This window comes from Pinus tabuliformis, chromosome Q (assembly GCF_031772625.1).
Source record: "Pinus tabuliformis cultivar Carrire ecotype Pingquan chromosome Q, CPIR1, whole genome shotgun sequence".
NCBI classification, from domain to species: Eukaryota; Viridiplantae; Streptophyta; class Pinopsida; order Pinales; family Pinaceae; genus Pinus; species Pinus tabuliformis.
Genome location: NC_142296.1, coordinates 700,823,633 through 700,842,138, shown reverse-complemented (window position 1 = coordinate 700,842,138; position 18,506 = coordinate 700,823,633). Strand labels below are relative to the sequence as shown.

General features: G+C 32.6%; 1 pseudogene; it reads right to left on the bottom strand.

Annotated features, from left to right (window-relative positions):
• Positions 1 to 10,235: 10,235 nt before the first annotated feature.
• LOC149221477 (uncharacterized) overlaps positions 10,236 to 18,506 on the bottom strand; it is a 46,940-nt pseudogene continuing 38,669 nt past the window's right edge.

Sequence of the window (18,506 nt, the reverse complement as noted above, 5' to 3'; positions counted from 1 at the left end):
TGAGACAAACCTTGGACTATGGTTGACCATGATTGATTTTCATATCAAGATGATCATTGTCACAATGCAACGTTGGACCACGACTGACCATGATATTTTCATATTGAGACAATATTTGTCACAATGCGACATTTGACGATGGTTGGCTATGATTCACCATGGTTGAGCATGATTGATATTATAAACCCAAGGGATTGATATTATAAACCCAATGGATAAAAATTATAAATGAAAAGCATATAAACCCAAAGATAAGTATTATAAACCCTAAAATAAACATGGTTAACCATGGTTGATTTCTATACTAAGACAATCATTGTCACAATGTGATGTTGGACCATGCTTGACCATGATTGATTTTCATATGAAGACATTATTTGTCACAATATGACGTTGGAGTATGGTTAACCATTGTTAATTTTCATATTGAAACAATCCTTGTCACAATGTGACATTTGACTATGGTTGGCTATTATTGATATTATAAACCCAAGGGATTGATATAATAAACCCAAGGGATTAATACTAAATCCCCAAGGGATTATACTAAAACATCGTTGACTATGGTTGACCAAGGTTGACCATGATTAACCATGGTTGATCGTGGTTGACCAAGATTGACAATCGTTGACCATGATTATCATATTGAGACAATCTTTGTCATAATGCGACATTGGACCATGGTTGAGACAATAATTGATTTTCATATTGAGACAATATTTGTTACAATGTAACGTTGGACCATGTTTGATCATGATTAACCATGGTTGAATAATATTAAACCCAAGGGACTAATATTATAAAGACAAGGTATATAAACCCTAATATAAATATTATAAACACTAAAATAAACATTGTTGACCATGGTTGATTTTCATATTGAGACAATCCTTATCACAATGTGACATTGGACCATGGTTAACCATGCTTGACCATGATTAATTTTCAAATATATAGAATCTCTGTCACAATGTGACATTAGACTATGGTTGACCATGGTTGATTCTCATATTGAGACAATATTTGTCAGAGTGAAACGTTGGACACATGGTTGACCATGATTGATCATGGTTGTCTATGGTTGACCATGATTTTCCATGGTTGATAAAATTCAACCATGGTTATTCATGGTTGACCATTATTCACCATGGTTGATCATGGTTGACCATGGTTGATTGTGGTTGACCATAAGACATTGACCATGGTCGGCCATATTGAAGCAAGATTAACCATCGTTGATCATAGTTCACCGTAGAGACATTGATTAACCATTATGACCATGGTTGATGATGGTGGAGCATGCTTGACCATGGAAGATCATTGTTGAACATTGTTGATCATGGTATATGATGGTTGATATTGATTGACCATGGTTGAACATGGTTGAGCATGTTTCATTGGATTCAACCATGGTTGACCATACTTTATTTTATTATTTTATTAATAATTTATAAAGCAATATTTATTAATTAATTAAAAATTTGATTTAACGTCATTTATTTATAATAAATAACATTAATATATTAATCTAAACATGATTAAATTAATGTTCAAATCTATCCAATATTTTTCACAGTGCGACGTTGGACCATGATTGACTATGGTTGGATTTATAAAACATGGTAGGCAATGGTTGAACATGGTTGAGAGAATCCTTGTCACGAAGTGATGTTGGACCATGGTTGACCATGGTTGACCATGATTGACCATGGTTTTCCATGGTTGACCATCATCATTAATCATGATCAAAAAGACTTTAATTAAGGTTGATCATGGTTGATGAAATTCAACCATGGTTATTCATGGTTGACCATCAATCATCATGGTTGATCATGGTTGACTGTGGTTGACCATAAAGACATTGACTATGGTCGACCATATTCAAGCATGATTAACCATCATTGATCATGGTTCACCATAGAGACATTGATTAAGCATTATGCCCATGGTTGATGATGGTGCAGCGTGCTTGAGCATGGAAGATCATTGTTGAATGTCATTGATCATGGTAGACAATGGTTGATATTGATTGACAATAGCTGAATATGGTTGAGCATGTTTGACTGGATTCAACTAAGGTTAAGCATATTCTATTTTATTAATTTATTAATATTTTTTATTAATTTATTAAGTATTAATTAATTAATAATTCATTTAAGGTCATTTATTTATAATATTAAATATTAATATAGTAATCTAGATTAAATTAATGTTCAAAGTTATCTAATATTTTTAATTATTTATAGTTAAATTACATATATATAAAATTGATATTATAGTTAATAAAATGGTGTTATCTATTTATAATATTATTAAGTATTATTATTTATTTTTAATAGTATTATTAAATAATATTATTAAGTATTATTATTTATTTTTAATAATATTTTTATTTAATAATACTATTGGTTATTAATATTTAATAATGTTATTGTTTAATAATTCTTATTAATTTAAATTAAGAAATTGATAATAATAATAACTATTATTATTATTATTAAAATCATTATTCATAGTTATTAATTATTATTATGTTACTAAAATTATTAATAATATAAATTTAAAATAAATTAAAAATAGTATCAACTTAATTCATCAATAAATTTAAATTTAATAATTTTTATTTTAAAATAAAGGGAAATAACAATAACTTATTAAAAATAGATATCATAATTTAATAATAAGGTAAAAGTTTCACTGAATTTTCACAAATAAATATCATAATTGATAAGGTAAAATAATTTAATATTAGTAAATTAAATTTCAAACAATGAAATTAATAAAATTAATAATTTAAAAATTAATTGATAATTATTGAATTGAGGCTTCTGTGATCCATATCAATTATAAGAAGAGTTTCGGTGAAAATCACATGAAGAAAACCTTTGTCGACGCGTTTCGAACCAACCAGTGTGGTTTATCGTTAGGACAAGTTGAAGAAACAGATCCAGCGTTTCATGTTAAATAGTCTGAGAAAAGCCTCCAACGGCTAACTTGACCAACGACTAATTTTGACTTAGGGACCAGAGTCATAAAATGAATTTTATATAATTTCAAGGAAGTTAGTTATATTCGGTGACCATACCTTTAAAATATATATAACAGTATAAAAAAATCATTTTAATTGGTGTTTAAGTTAATAGATAGTTAAAAAGTATCATTTAATAATTAAAAATTATAAGTTATTTGTAATTTAAATTTAGTTATATGGAAGATCTTTCTTTTAATATAAATATATAAAAAGTGATTTTAAGATAAAAGGTAGTTAGAATAAATATATATTAGAATGAGAAAATAATAATAAATAAATAACTAAAAAAATAATAAATAAAATAAAATAAATAAATAAATAAACAATAATAATAATAATAATAATAATAAATAAATCTAACTAAGAACATAGCTGGTAAAGGTTAACTTTAGTTGGAAAAATAAATAAATAAATAAAATAAAAATAATTAATTAATTATATATATAATGATAATAATATATATATATATATAGATATAAGTTTTTTATGTATATAAAAAAAAGAGGAAGGCGAGGGTTATTTAAAAAGGAATAATAGATAAGATTATAATTTATTAATATCCAACAGGAAAAAAATAAATAAAAAGAAAGAGTGACACAAAATAAAAAGAAGGAGAAGGACAGGAAAAAGACCATTAGAAAACCACAGAGCAAGAAGGAAAAACCCTAGGAGGAAGGAAAAGACAAGGCTCCAGGGGAACAACGAAAGCTCGAAAAGGATAAAAAGGGGGGCGGGAAAGGAAAAGAAAGACTAGGAAGAAAGGGCAGGGATCCAACAGCTACTGATCTTCCAGTATTTTTTTTTTTCAACTAAACTTAACCTTAACCAGCTATGTTCTTAGTTATATTTATTTATTTATTTATTTTATTTTTATTTTTATTTATTTTTAGTTATTTATTTATTATTATTTCTCGTTCTAATATATATTTATTCTAACTAACTTTTATCTTAAAATTACTTTTTATATATTTATATTAAAAGAAAGATCTCCCATATAACTAAATTAAAATTACAAATAACTTATAATTTTTAATTATTAAATGATACTTTTTAACTATCTATTAACTTAAACACCAATTAATTTTTTTTTATATTTTTATATATATTTTAAAGGTATGGTCACCGAATATAACTAACTTCCTTGAAATTATATAAAATTGATTTTATGACTCTGGTCCCTAAGTCAAAATTAGCCATTGGTCAAGTTAGTCGTTGGAGGCTCTTCTCAGATTATTTAACATGCAAAGCTGGATTTGTTTCTTCAACTTGGCTTGACGATGAACCACACTGGTTGGTTCGAAACACGTCAACAAAGGTTTTCTTCATGTGATTTTCGCCTAAACTCTTCTTATAATTAATTGATAATTTTAAAAAATGTCATATAATTAAATATATAAATATAAATTTATTTAATTTCAATATTTTAATATAAATCTTTGTTGTTTTAAATTGCTAGTTCACTATATTATAATTTACTAATTCAATATATTATAATGTATTTATTTTCATATATTTTTGGAACTTAAAACATGTGATTTCTTAATTATCCTTTTATCTATTCTATTTGTGTCAGTGTCATGATTTTTTTTTTTTAATCTAAAAGTAAAATTTCACATAAGGATAACCAATAAAAACATTGGTTAAATAGATTTTATATTAAAAATATTTAATATGAAGTAGCATAATTTAATTTCATATTTATTAGAAAAAAGCAAATAATAAATAAACTTTTGATAATTTTTATTTTTTACTGAGATTCCCCATTTTTTTTTTTTAATTATAAATTCTCACAATGCAACAACTTTACAACCCCTCACAGATGATATTAACGACTTTAAAAAAACTTAAATTTATAGTATTTTGGATATCATCTCACCTTCCACCACTCCATCAATATCGCAGTCCATTGAAAAATATATTGTTTCTCGCAAAATTCTTAAGAACCCTCATGATGCGCTGTATCTAAAAGAATATTTTAGTCTATATGTAATTAGAGGAGTATTCACTTTATGTCATTCTTTTTCTTGAAATAAAGGTTCTAGAAAGTTACTTGTCCACCGTGTTGAGTGGTGATCCAATGGCTTCTAGGCCAAATTCCATATGCCGATTCACAATAAACGACCAACGCCTTGTAGTCGTTTTAAAAAAAGGTTTTATTGGAAGTTTTTTTTGAAAGAGTTTAAGGCTTTGCAAAATTTCATTCATCTTCAATTGTTATTGGTGTTTTGTCAAGGATGAGAGTGTTTTGGGTGAAGATTGTGCCTTACAGAAGTACATATTAAGAATCATATTTTTTTCAAGTGCAATATCGAAGATAGCCTCATGCAATCAGGGAAGCACCTATAAGATAGAGGAAAGAAGACATTATGGGTTGCACCTATAAGACAGAGGAAAGAAGACATTACGGGTCGCAAAGTGTGATTGAAGAAGACTAAGAAAGTGAATTGAAAAGAAGAGGCAAAGATCATTGCCATGTTTAGAGATGTTCAAGCCGCAACCGAGGAATTGAGAAGTCTAGCAGAAGACAAAGAAGAAATCGAGAGCCATTGGTGTAGCTTTGATTTTCTACCACCTCCTATGTTTACTCGTAAATATTTTGATCCTTGGGCTATCAAGATGCTAACTTTTCTTTGAGCTAAAGTGTTAATTGAGTACGAGTCTAATAACCCATATGATGAAGTATGCGATGCTTTAGCAACGAATTTTATAAAACATGAATTGGATAAGAAGTGTTTGTGCAAGGTAGCAAAATCTACAACTGCCGAGAAAGCATGGAAGATATTGGAAGAAGAATTTGGTGCAGGGGGGAGTGACATGCATCAGCAAGATGTGTTATAGTCTATTGAGTCAGCGACATATCCTAGAGCGGATGAGAAAAACTTTTAGAAAACAATAGAGCTCGGGGAATCCCACTCAAAAGTGGATGATGATCACCAAGACCATAAAATTGAAAGTCATTATGCAAACATGCATATGGATGAATAATATGCAACAAATATTGCAAAGAGAGAAGTTGAAGCCACTGTGTGTGAAGTAGACCAAGAGCATATAAATGTTCAAGGACTCCACTGTAATGTGGATGGTGCAGATGATGGTGAATCCCATTGTGACAAAACACGTGGATGACGACTGCAAAGTGAGATGTTAATTGGTTAATCCAATTGCAGTTAATGGGTTTGGAATTTTCGATGACCACATGCATGCTTGGATAACCCACCATAGTGTAGATGAACATTATGGTAATGGAATTTGTGAAACATGGATTGATTGTTGGAATACGGTAAGTGCCATGTTTGTTGAAGAATTGAAGATTGAAGCTTCCATTATAGCAGCAAGTTATAAATCAATTGGAACTGCTCATGAAGTAGTGGGTGAACAAACAACAACTGAGTTTGGCATAGATAAAGCTATCAATAGAGTAGCAAGTGGTTTGGTGGATCCAACAATCGGAATTGCTGATGTTAAATTTGATGAAGATAATTTAACTGGTGATTACTAGTTGCACATGATGCAACAGAAAGAACATATTGATACATTGTTATTGGGTGAGAGAAAAGCACTTGTGTTTGGAAGTCAAGTGGAAGACAACATGTTTGCAGCAGCAAAGGATGGTAAAAGGGCAGAAAAGGAAAATTATGATACAATGACAAAAAAAAAGAAGAAGTAGGTAGAAAAGGAAGAGGTAGAGTAGGAAGCTCTCACTAAAGAACATAAGAAAGATGTTTTTAACATTGTCTTTTAATATGCAGGTGTTTAGAATAGCATGGGAGCAGAAGTTGAAAACAAAGTTGCTAATAAGTTTGATACAGATTTGAAGCTCAGTGAAGAATGGATTCAGAAGCCAATTGAACAAATTGATGGCAGTCTTAAAGCAACAACTAGAATAAAAGAATTGAATGAAATGGTGAATAATGATCTTGAGTGTACAGATTACAGGCAAAAAACAAAAGTTCCTGATGATGAAAGTGAAGAGAAGGACATGGAATTTTTGAAAACAAGGAAGAATGCATTAAAAGCATTTTTCAACAATGGAGTCAAGAAGAGATAAGATTCTACTATCAAGAAATATGGAAAAAAGAAAGTCAGGAATATGAAGCATAAGAAGCAAAGCAAAGAAGATCATTTGAAGATGCAATGTTGTGGCGGTAGTCCATGGTTGAACGAATTGTTGAAGAGGAAGTTGTAGAAGACCGACTCAGATCAAATTCAAGATAATTCAAAGAAACATTGCAACAATAACAAGTAAAGAAATATAGAGCCTATAGAAAAAATGCGCAACAAAGAATGAAACAATTTCGAGGATATACAATATGGAAGAAATGAAAAAGAAAATGCAAAATTGTAGAAGTTTTGAGTCATTATAATCCTCACTGAGACATAGATCAACAAGTATGTTTGAGTGATGACACTACAACATAGAGGGGGGTTTAAAGACAATATTTGAGACAATTTTTGGGTAAATTGTCTTAAGTTGAGACAAAAAAAAAATTGTATATTGTCTTAAATATTGTCTTTAAGCGAGTGTCTCAAATTTAATGTCTTAAAAAATTGTCTCTATAAAGACAATATATAACACAAGTGTTATTGTCTCTTAGGAGACAATTTTTTTGGGTAAATTGTCTTAAGTTGAGACAAAAAAAAACTTGTGTATTGTCTTAAATATTGTCTTTAATTGGGTGTCTCAAATTAATGTCTTAAAAAATTGTCTCAATAAAGACAATAAATAACACAAGTATTATTGTCTCTTAGGAGACAATTTCATTTTTGTCTCTCCAGAGACAATAATTTGGATTAAAGACATATTGTCTTTATAGAGACAATATGTCTTTGGTCTCTTTAAAGACAATATAAAACAATGAATCCAGAAAAAATATATCTTCATGAATATAAATCACTATAAAATGTATTTAACTAAAAATAAACAACAATATCATTAATTAATTCATATTAGGGCATAGTGGAATCGAACCACCAACCTCCTGCATGTAAAGTAGGTGTTCTTCCAATGAGCTAGCACCCATTAAAGAATTATGTGATCAGGTTGGGAAGTTAGAGGATGTGTCAGAGATACAAGAGGTGATGATGGAGCTTTAGGAGGGTTGCCAAGATGAAATGGATAGGATGGAGGTGGTTGAACTTTCACATAATTGGTAGTATTAACATGATCTTGTATAGGTACTTGTAAGTGTAATAGAGTATCACATCGATTACTAATCTACTTACCTTATACTGATCTCAGTTTGGTAAAGGATAGTGTGATTAATGAACATAACATTTCAGTCATACTAATGTGTCATACTAATATGTACTAGTAACACGTACTGGTTTTTCTATACAATTGATGTAATTAGTGCTATTCATTATGGATAAATAAGAGCATAATCAATGTAAGTAATAGAGATAGTGATATCCTAATAATTGATACGATCAAGTAGTGTGAATGACGATATGTCAATAGCTATGAGTAATAAGGGATACAATTCCAAGTAAGGTAATCATGTTTACATAAGCTTTATGTTAAGAGTTGACACATATGATATGGAAACACTAGTCACACTTATGAATCAATGCACTTGTTTGAGCTTATTAGTATAGTGAATACTAGTAATCTTCATCTACATGGGTTTAGTAATCTTCATCTACATGGGTTTAGTTCTAGTACATTAACTATGACAAGATGCTTAGTACTAATACGATGATTAACCTTATCAAACTCATATGTATAAGTGAAACAGTACTACAAGCCTTACTTAGCTTGTTTCCATTAGATTGATTTCCATAGTAACTCAACTTCTTAAGCATACTATGATTACTATACTAGCTTAATCTGATGTTGATTCATTACTGGTTTCATGTTATCTATGGAGTTATAAGAGTGTAACTATTAATAATACTTACATAACCATTCTACTTAGTAAGCTACTAGCTCTCATCAATACCACATGTTCCATCATTGCAATACTATACCTATGCTTATGAATCATTGTTTCTATTAGCTCATAGTAAGAGTGTAGTTATGGATAATACGTGATAGCTAAACTAGTATTATGTCCATTACTCTTAACAACTGTAATCACTAGTCTATAAGAAGATATAAATGGGTGTACTATTACGATTGAATGTTATGGTTGTAATAAGCTACAACGCCAAGTTGTTCACTGCATAAAAGTAATGATTGAACTATCATCTTTGGTTAAACCAACACTTAGACTATATTCATACTGGTCCAATCAACAGAGTAAGTAGTTATATTGATGCAACGAGACAAGGTGTGATTTATTAGCATTATATAAGGAGCCCATTAGTTTTTATATTGATAAGTCATTACATGGTTTTATATGCATAACACCTTAAAATAGAGTTACTAGAGTTATTGGAATTGAACCAAACTATCACTATAAGCTAAGTTGAACCAGTAGAGTGGAATACAGTAATCTATGAATATAAGTAAGCTTATAGATCTTTACATAGTCAACAAGCTTAAGCACATTTCTAATGAAGGAACATGATTTGGGACAATTGTAATCATAATTACTTCATAAGGAAAACACATCGTATCCACCAACTTTGTACATAGCATGTTGTTCAGACTAGAGCTTGTACCTATTCATAACATATCAATGCTTCCATAGGAAGTGATGATGGAGCTTTAGGAGGGTTGCCAAGATGAAATGGATAAGATGAAGGTGGTTGAAATTTCACATCAACTATCCCAAAAATAATTGAACATCTTAAACTCAGAAGAATTAGACAGGTATTGAGGCGTTTTTCCATGAAAGTCATCTGCACAACATCCAAAAGAAGAGTTAACTAAAATATGAATTGTAGCAATTTCTTAAACAGGAAAAAAATAATTTATTCTATCATTATTGTTGAGTTGGAATAATGTGCAAGATTAACAATTAACTTTCTTGGGAATAAGCATCAGATCACTAAATATTTGATTTATTTGAAGTGTTAAATTTTTTTTAAACACATTTACAAGTCAATTGATATAGTAACAGAGGGTGGAAGTAAGGGAGGATTCCTTGTACAGGAACAAGAATAAATGGTTACAAATATATAGGTCATATAGTTTTCTAGCATCATCGTAGACATATCTATGAAATAGAACTCGCGAGACTTCATCACTCTCCAACAAAATATGACATAAGATCTCATATATTAAGCCTTAGATAGATATTTTTCTTTTGTTTTTTAAGTATCAACTACAAATATGAACAATACATGCCACAACTTGAGTCCAAACTTTCAATCGTTCCTTCACTTGTTGGGGATGGTCTCATGGGCTGGAGATTTTCCAATTGGCAATAGGAGATTGTGCATAACCCTCATTGTTTGGAGAATCCATGTTATCAAGTGTAGATACAAGGCATGCCTTTTGATGGTGGTCATCTTGAAATTTTTGTTCGATTTAATAACATTACTCCAAGGCTAGCAAGGTATTGAGAGCAGATACATTTCTTCATAATTGAAATTGAATCCTAGATCTAGATGATGAGCCTCAGTATTGCAACAAGAATGATGCAACTCCCAAGGCTACCAAGTTTAATTATCAACCCGAGGTTCATACACAATTAAGAGGTATTGGTACTATATATGTAGCATATAATGTGTCATTCCTTTATTGTCATGATGTAATGGAGTGCATGTAATGAAATTAAATCCTATCTAGTTGTAAAAATGGAAATGTTCGAAAATGAAACCTTAACCTATTACAAAAAAGAAAATACAAGGAAGGAAAAACTATTCTAATTGCATAAAGTAAATATCATTAACTAAATATCAATCATTACATTTAAAAGAGTTTATATACATTGACAAATTTCATTGGATGTCGCAATCAAGAAAATCATGATTGTATTATCCAATTCATAAATTTGTCCATTAACCCAATTTACTGAGATGTTTTCCATGGGTAAAAAAGCAATTCCTAAGTGGTATTTATTCCTCCTCATACATTTATTTAGATCCTATAGGTCATGATTCAACCATAAGGGGCAAAAACCAACATTTTTGAGAAAATATGGGTAAGTATATACATTAGATATCATTTTTGGGATTCAACTGCGTTAAGTAAGTCATTCAAAGTATGACCATTTCCATGAGAGGTAGTCGTAAAGTGACTAATTTCTCATGATTTTTTGAATAGTTCACTTAGCACTCATTGCATCGGGTGATGCTCACAGGGGTGAAGAAGTGGGATTGAAACTAGTGAAATGTGGAGAACGAATCACATAGCATCAATCATCACTTCCGGGGCTTGCACCCGGTAACCAGGACTTCCCAGGAGGTCACCCATCCCAGAACTCCTCTGGCTCAAGCGCGCTTAACTGTGGTCCTTGAGCCAGAGGAGTTCTGGGATGGGTGACCTCCTGGGAAGTCCTGGTTACCGGGTGCAAGCCCCGGAAGTGATGATTGATGCTATGTGATTCGTTCTCCACATTTCACTAGTTTCAATCCCACTTCTTCACCCCTGTGAGCATCACCCGATGCAATGAGTGCTAAGTGAACTATTCAAAAAATCATGAGAAATTAGTCACTTTACGACTACCTCTCATGGAAATGGTCATACTTTGAATGACTTACTTAACGCAGTTGAATCCAAAAAATGATATCTAATATAATGCACTGCGTAAATCCCCCATACTTAAATTCAAAAAGAGTCAAGGGATCTCTACTTGAATGGTTCATGAGGCACAATACTTGCTAAGGTTTTGCAAATGGGGTAGCAAGCTAAGTGGGCTTGATTGTGGGGAAAAACTCCACAGTTAAGCGCGCTTGAGCCAGAGGAGTTCTGGGATGGGTGACCTCCTGGGAAGTCCTGGTTACCGGGTGCAAGCCCCGGAAGTGATGATTGATGCTATGTGATTCGTTCTCCACATTTCACTAGTTTCAATCCCACTTCTTCACCCCTGTGAGCATCACCCGATGCAATGAGTGCTAAGTGAACTATTCAAAAAATCATGAGAAATTAGTCACTTTACGACTACCTCTCATGGAAATGGTCATACTTTGAATGACTTACTTAACGCAGTTGAATCCCAAAAATGATATCTAATATAATGCACTGCGTAAATCCCCCATACTTAAATTCAAAAAGAGTCAAGGGATCTCTACTTGAATGGTTCATGAGGCACAATACTTGCTAAGGTTTTGCAAATGGGGTAGCAAGCTAAGTGGGCTTGATTGTGGGGAAAAACTCCACAGTTAAGCGCGCTTGAGCCAGAGGAGTTCTGGGATGGGTGACCTCCTGGGAAGTCCTGGTTACCGGGTGCAAGCCCCGGAAGTGATGATTGATGCTATGTGATTCGTTCTCCACATTTCACTAGTTTCAATCCCACTTCTTCACCCCTGTGAGCATCACCCAATGCAATGAGTGCTAAGTGAACTATTCAAAAAATCATGAGAAATTAGTCACTTTACGACTACCTCTCATGGAAATGGTCATACTTTGAATGACTTACTTAACGCAGTTGAATCCCAAAAATGATATCTAATATAATGCACTGCGTAAATCCCCCATACTTAAGTATATACATGTTGGAAGAGTGCTACAAGAATCCCCTACAGGCAACACGTTTGCTATAGGAAGATATAATTCACCGAATGACCAAGAAAAACAAATAAAAATTGGATGGGAGAAATTTTTTTATTGACTAGGATATATTAGGTCTCCATCCTAAGTGGAATATCTCAAAAATACCCTTGTCAACACATGCTAAAAAATAGCAAAAAATTACTAGTCTAAAATCTATAAATTCGAGAACTAGTGAGCTAGTTAGTCTATCAAATTCCTAACCTAATTAAGTGCGGATGCAATGGGGTAAATTTTGTTAATAACTAGAATTTTTTTTTGATATAATGCAAGTTGAATCAACTCAATTAAAGATCGTTAGCATGTTCTAAAAAGTAACAGAAATTTACTACTATTTTCCAAAAGGGACTTCAAGAAATTTAGATTTGGGAATAAGAAAACTAATCCAAGTAGCTCAATGATTACTATGACCTTCCAAAGTTGTTCAAAAGATGAAATAACACTTTTGATCCTGCAAAATAACTTACTTCAACCATTTAACTCAATTCTACAACAAGAAATCATCAATACTAAATGCACAAATAGAAAAAGACAAGAACAAGAGATGCACGTGAATAAGAAGTGAAAGGAAGAAAAGTAAATGATACAAAAGGGATCTAAGGCTCCTAGGATGGCACAGCCCAAGAAAACACAGAGTCCTATGAAGGAGGCCAATATTTAGGAGTTGAACATGGCACCATTCTTCATTATTTCCATCAATACAATAAATCCCTGCAAGAAATGAAAGTTGAGCTGCAAAAATACGAGTTCTCTCCATAAGAAGACTAATAAAAAACAACCCCTAGAGGAAAATTCGACTTGGTACTTATAAAAAATGATTAAGAAACATTCCCCATGAAAGTAGGAATCTCCCCCCTCCAAAAACCCTCAAATAGTGGATCTCGTTCCCAACACTAGGAATCTACATTAAATGAGAGGGAACACATTCCTAGATTTTCTCAATCATTGCAGCTCCAGAATTTGTGCAATAATTTCATAATATCTTATTGATTTATTATTTGATATTGATCCTCCTATAGTAGGGATAAAGTCCCTAAATTATCTCCTCCTCTAAATCTCCATAATCTACCCAATATTCTCACAATATTCTACAAAAATAAATAATATTATGCACAAATATGCAATTATCCATAAACCTTCATAATGAATATATTAAAGCTAAAACAAAATTATTAAGTGTAGAAGAAGAGGTTGAATATAGCCTTCATGCACCTAAGAAAGTTTATATGGGCCTTTATTTATGTCTAATTTGGACGCCGAGCATACCCCCTTGCTAAAACGGTTGCTCATCCTCTAAGAAACCTATTCATCCTACTTGCCTTGTTGTTCTTCATGTATGTTGACATGTTTCATGCTTTGTTTTCTGGTATATTTTATGCTCTTTTTGGTGATCTTCTTGCTACTACATTTTCCTATCTCAGTTTCCCAAGGAAGCCGTACCATAAGTTGAGGCTGCTTCTTTCACTCAAGTGGTTCTTCCACTGTAATGAGCTGCACACAACCTAAATCCTGTAGAAACTAAATTTTGCATGCCAAGAGGTGGCGAGTTCATCCTTTTTCTTTTCTTTTTCTTTTTCATTTTTTTCCGTTATTTTTTCTTTTTTTCAACTTTTCTCTATTTTTTTATTGCATGCAAAATACACTCAAAGTGCTTTGAGTTAACTGGGTTGGCCCTCACCTACCCCTTTACACTCCTTGTCTTCCATCACAACAAAATGATTACATCCCACTTTACCAAGTCATTTTCACTTTTGTCTTATCCTCTCCCCCATGTGTGTGTGTCTTGGTGGAAAAGTGAAGTTAATTTCTAGATAAGGCTGAGATTTCTTTACTACTAAACTTGGTTATAAAAACCTTTTCCTTCATACACTTGCAATCTTTTTCAACCTAAAATAAGTTCGTAAGAAAGTTTTAAAGGATTGCATACCTGAGCCTTACCCTTGATGTGTTTTTGCATGTGATATTGAGGCTACTGATATGAATGGTTAAGTTTCCTCTAGTGGTCCCGCAGCTGCTGCTAATGATCTTGAAGGTGCATGTGATAATCTGCAGGAGGTCCTATTGTTGATAACCTTGAATATGGAGGTATCCTAGGTTGTTGTTGTTGTTGTTGTTGTTGTTGTTGTTGCTTCAAATCCTTGGCTAAAATGTTGTTGCTAAGCTTCATAACATGATGGTTTCAGAGGTGTTGACTTCCTTTGTTTGTTGATGCATAGGTCTTCATAGCATGATGCTTTTTTTGACTCATGTAATTTTTTTGTGTTCATTCCTCTTTCTGGCATTCAATCTATTGTTGTTGGAGCTGATGGATTCCAACCCACATTCTAAACCTCTGTCTTTCAGTTACCATGAGAAAGTTGTCTTAGTCAAATCTGACCTTATTGGAGTGTTGGGCTTGTCCATGGGTGATGTTCATCTTCCTCACACTTTTCACATCTATCATACACCCTTCCAACACTTCATATCACCATCTGTTTCCTCCAAAACCCCTCAACCAACTTCTTGTAGTAGTTCAGGACATCCTGTAGTAGAACAGGGAATCATGTAGCAACATCGTGTAGCAAACCTATACCAAACATGTTTTGCCCATATCTCTCAAATGATATAATCGATTGACCTGAAATTTTCTGAGCATGTTGCCATCATCCTTATTCACCTCCCCATTTAAAAATCTTAGCAAATGGATGCCGGAATCTTGAGAAAAATAAAAAAATGGTTGTAGGTGACGGGGGTCGATTTCACAAAAACTATGCATTGTAATTTGTTGAAATTTCTCAAGAATGTTACCATAATCCATATGCATCTCCCCATGAAACAACTTGTTAAATGGATGCACACATATTGAGAAATTTAAAAATGGTTGTAGGTTATGGAAGTCAATTTCTCGAAAAGTGTGCATTGAAATTTGTTGAAATTTCTTGGGCATGTTACTAGAATCCATATGCATCTTCCCCTGAAACAACTTGGAAAATGGATGCACGATTTAAAAAATATACCAAAAATAATTGTATGCTCTGTGTATTTTTACTTCCCATAAAAAACAAAGCCTTCGTGTATCATTTTAGGATAGCAAGGAAAATGAGTTGTAAAAGCTTAGGAATGATGAGTGGATGGTGGAAATATAGGAGGGTGATGGATTAGCATGGCCTTGGTCCTTCTGTAGCATTTGAGCAAAGGAGGAGAAAGTCTAAGTTTGACTTCCTTTGACTAGGATTTTGATCAACTTTTCTTTTGGTGGCTAACTTGTTTTTGTTACTTGCAGAGGTTGGAGAGAGCCTGCATTCATGAGAGAGAGATACATGGAACAAATATTTTTTTATTATTTTTTTCCTCTTTTTCTTCTAGGCCTACTAGTTGCCTCAATGACATTTTCAACTAGTAGGTCTGCCTAGGTGCCTCAAAGGAGGTTTTCGCCTAGGATCTTTTTTTTCTTTCTCCTTCTTCCTTTTATTTTTTCAACCCATTGACCGTGTCATGGAGGTTTTCAATCAATGAACCAATCTCGAGAGCCTCAAATGAGGTTTTCACTTGAGATTTTATTTTTTCCTCTTATTTATTTTATTTATTTCTTTTTCTATACTACTCTACTTGAAAAAACCAAATAATTTTCAAGTGTAGGAATACTTCCAATGGAGCCGCTTGCATAATAGGATGATAGGTAAAATCATGTGTAATCTAGAAAAATATGCTTTGACATGTACCTTAATGTGAGATACCAACTGCTTTGACTGAGAAGATATTAGGAATTGTTGAAGAAAAGTGTGTTACCAAAACTTAATGATTGTCTGGAACCATATTTTAATATAGTTGTGATGCCCCTAGTCCACTTGCTGATTTTGATCATTCTTCATGACTTCCAAATATTCCTCTTTTTCCATATTATTCTCTTGAACACATGGAGGATCTGATGGTAAACATGAGGACACTTTCTCAATATCTAGTTCTAATGTCGTCTCTTCATTAAGTGCAGCCCATGATTCTTTGGTCTTCTCATTTGAATCTTCTTTTTTTGCATGCTGTCCTTCAATCACACTAAGAGAATCTCTTTTTCGCAATACTCTTCCTGAGCTAAGATTAATACCATCGAGATCAAGAGGGGATGTTAGGAAGTGTTGTACCTTAGCATTGTAAGTGGGCTAAGCTACTTCCTTGTGTGGTTTCGGAAATGGTGGTACTGGTAGTTGAGTGGGAGTGGATGTTTGAGAGGGATTTTGTTGGGGTTGTTGTTGTGGTGGAGGTGGATGGTAGGGATAACATGGAGTTGGGCATGGAGGATATTGAGGAAAACATTGAGGATATTATGGATGGCTCCCATAAGTTCCTTGCCAACATTGTTGCCAAGATTGATTTTGGGGTTGAGATGGCCAAGGTTGCCAAGGAAAGGGTGTGTTTCAATTACTTTGAGATGCATGAGCTTGAAATTGTGAATTATGTTCTCCATGGTCTTCTTGAAGCTACATAACATAGCTTCTTTGGTGATTGACTTGCTCCATTGTCCTCTTGGTAAAATTCCTTCAACCTTGGTAATGATGGACAATATCTAATAGCATGTGATTACGCATGGAAAACACAAATACCAGCATTTTCTTTTAGCTCATTTTCCATTCCTAACATTTCTACTTGTTTGGTTATATTGCTAACAATTTATGTTTTAGAGTCATTAAAAAAAATTCCAAGTTTATCTTGACTTACCGATCTTGATGTTGATTTACTTGCTCTTGCCCTTCCTCTTGAGATTCTCTTGCATATATCACAAATTTCTTCAAATGATAATTGGTATACATCACCTCTACTCATGAGATCAAGGAGATCAATCAACTCATCTCTAATTGTTCTATGTAAGAGGGTTATTAGCGTGTCAGATCCTAAATGATGTAATTTTCCCCTCTTAACATTATAAATGAACCTCTCTATTAGATCCTCAAGGCTTTCATCTTCTTTTTTATTCATTCTAAAGATTCATTCGTTAATATCATGGTCTTTATATTTTTCTAGAAATGTATTTTGCATATCATTCCATGATCTTACTGAATTAATCCCTAAACTCATGAACCATTTAAGAGCTCTATCCTTCAATGTTGCTAGAAATAATCTCAATTTTTGAGTTTTTAATAAGTAACCATAAGATATACAAAAAATTTCAAATTCAACGAGAAAGGTTTCTGTATCCTCTCACCTTAGACCATGAAAGTTTGGAAGAAAAGATGGAGGGATGTTCTTCATGTGCACACTAACATCAATATCTTAAATGGGAAATCCAAGAGGATATTCTTCATTGTCATCAGCTCCATCCATTTATTCTACGTTCTTTGTCACCTCTTCTTGTTCTACCTACAAAAATGAATGGTGATCTGGCTCTTACTGCTCCACATGATCAAATGGGGGGGTTGGTGTTGGAGATTTGTTTTTTGAATAAGAATTCTATTGCAATGCAATTTTATGTTCTTGAAATGAAAGATGCCTAATGATTTTTTTTTTATAGAAAGTAAAAATAAATGAATCAACTATGGAAGAAAACAATGCATACTTTGACACCTCCTTGGCAACGACGCCAAAAAGTGATGAGCCTCAGTGTTGCAACAAGAATATTGTAACTCCTAAGGCTACCCAATTTAATTATCAACCTGGGGTTCGTACAAAACTACGAGTTATAGGAAATGTATGTGCAACATACAATGTGTCCTTCCTTTGTTGTCATGATGTAATGAAGTGCATGTAATGAAATCAAATCCTAACTAGTTGCAAAAATGGAAATGATCGAAATGGAAACCTTAACCTATTGCAAGAAAGAAAATACAAGGAAGGAAAAACTATTATAATTGAATCAAGCAAATATAATTTAATAAATACCAATCATTACATTTCAAAGAGTTTAGA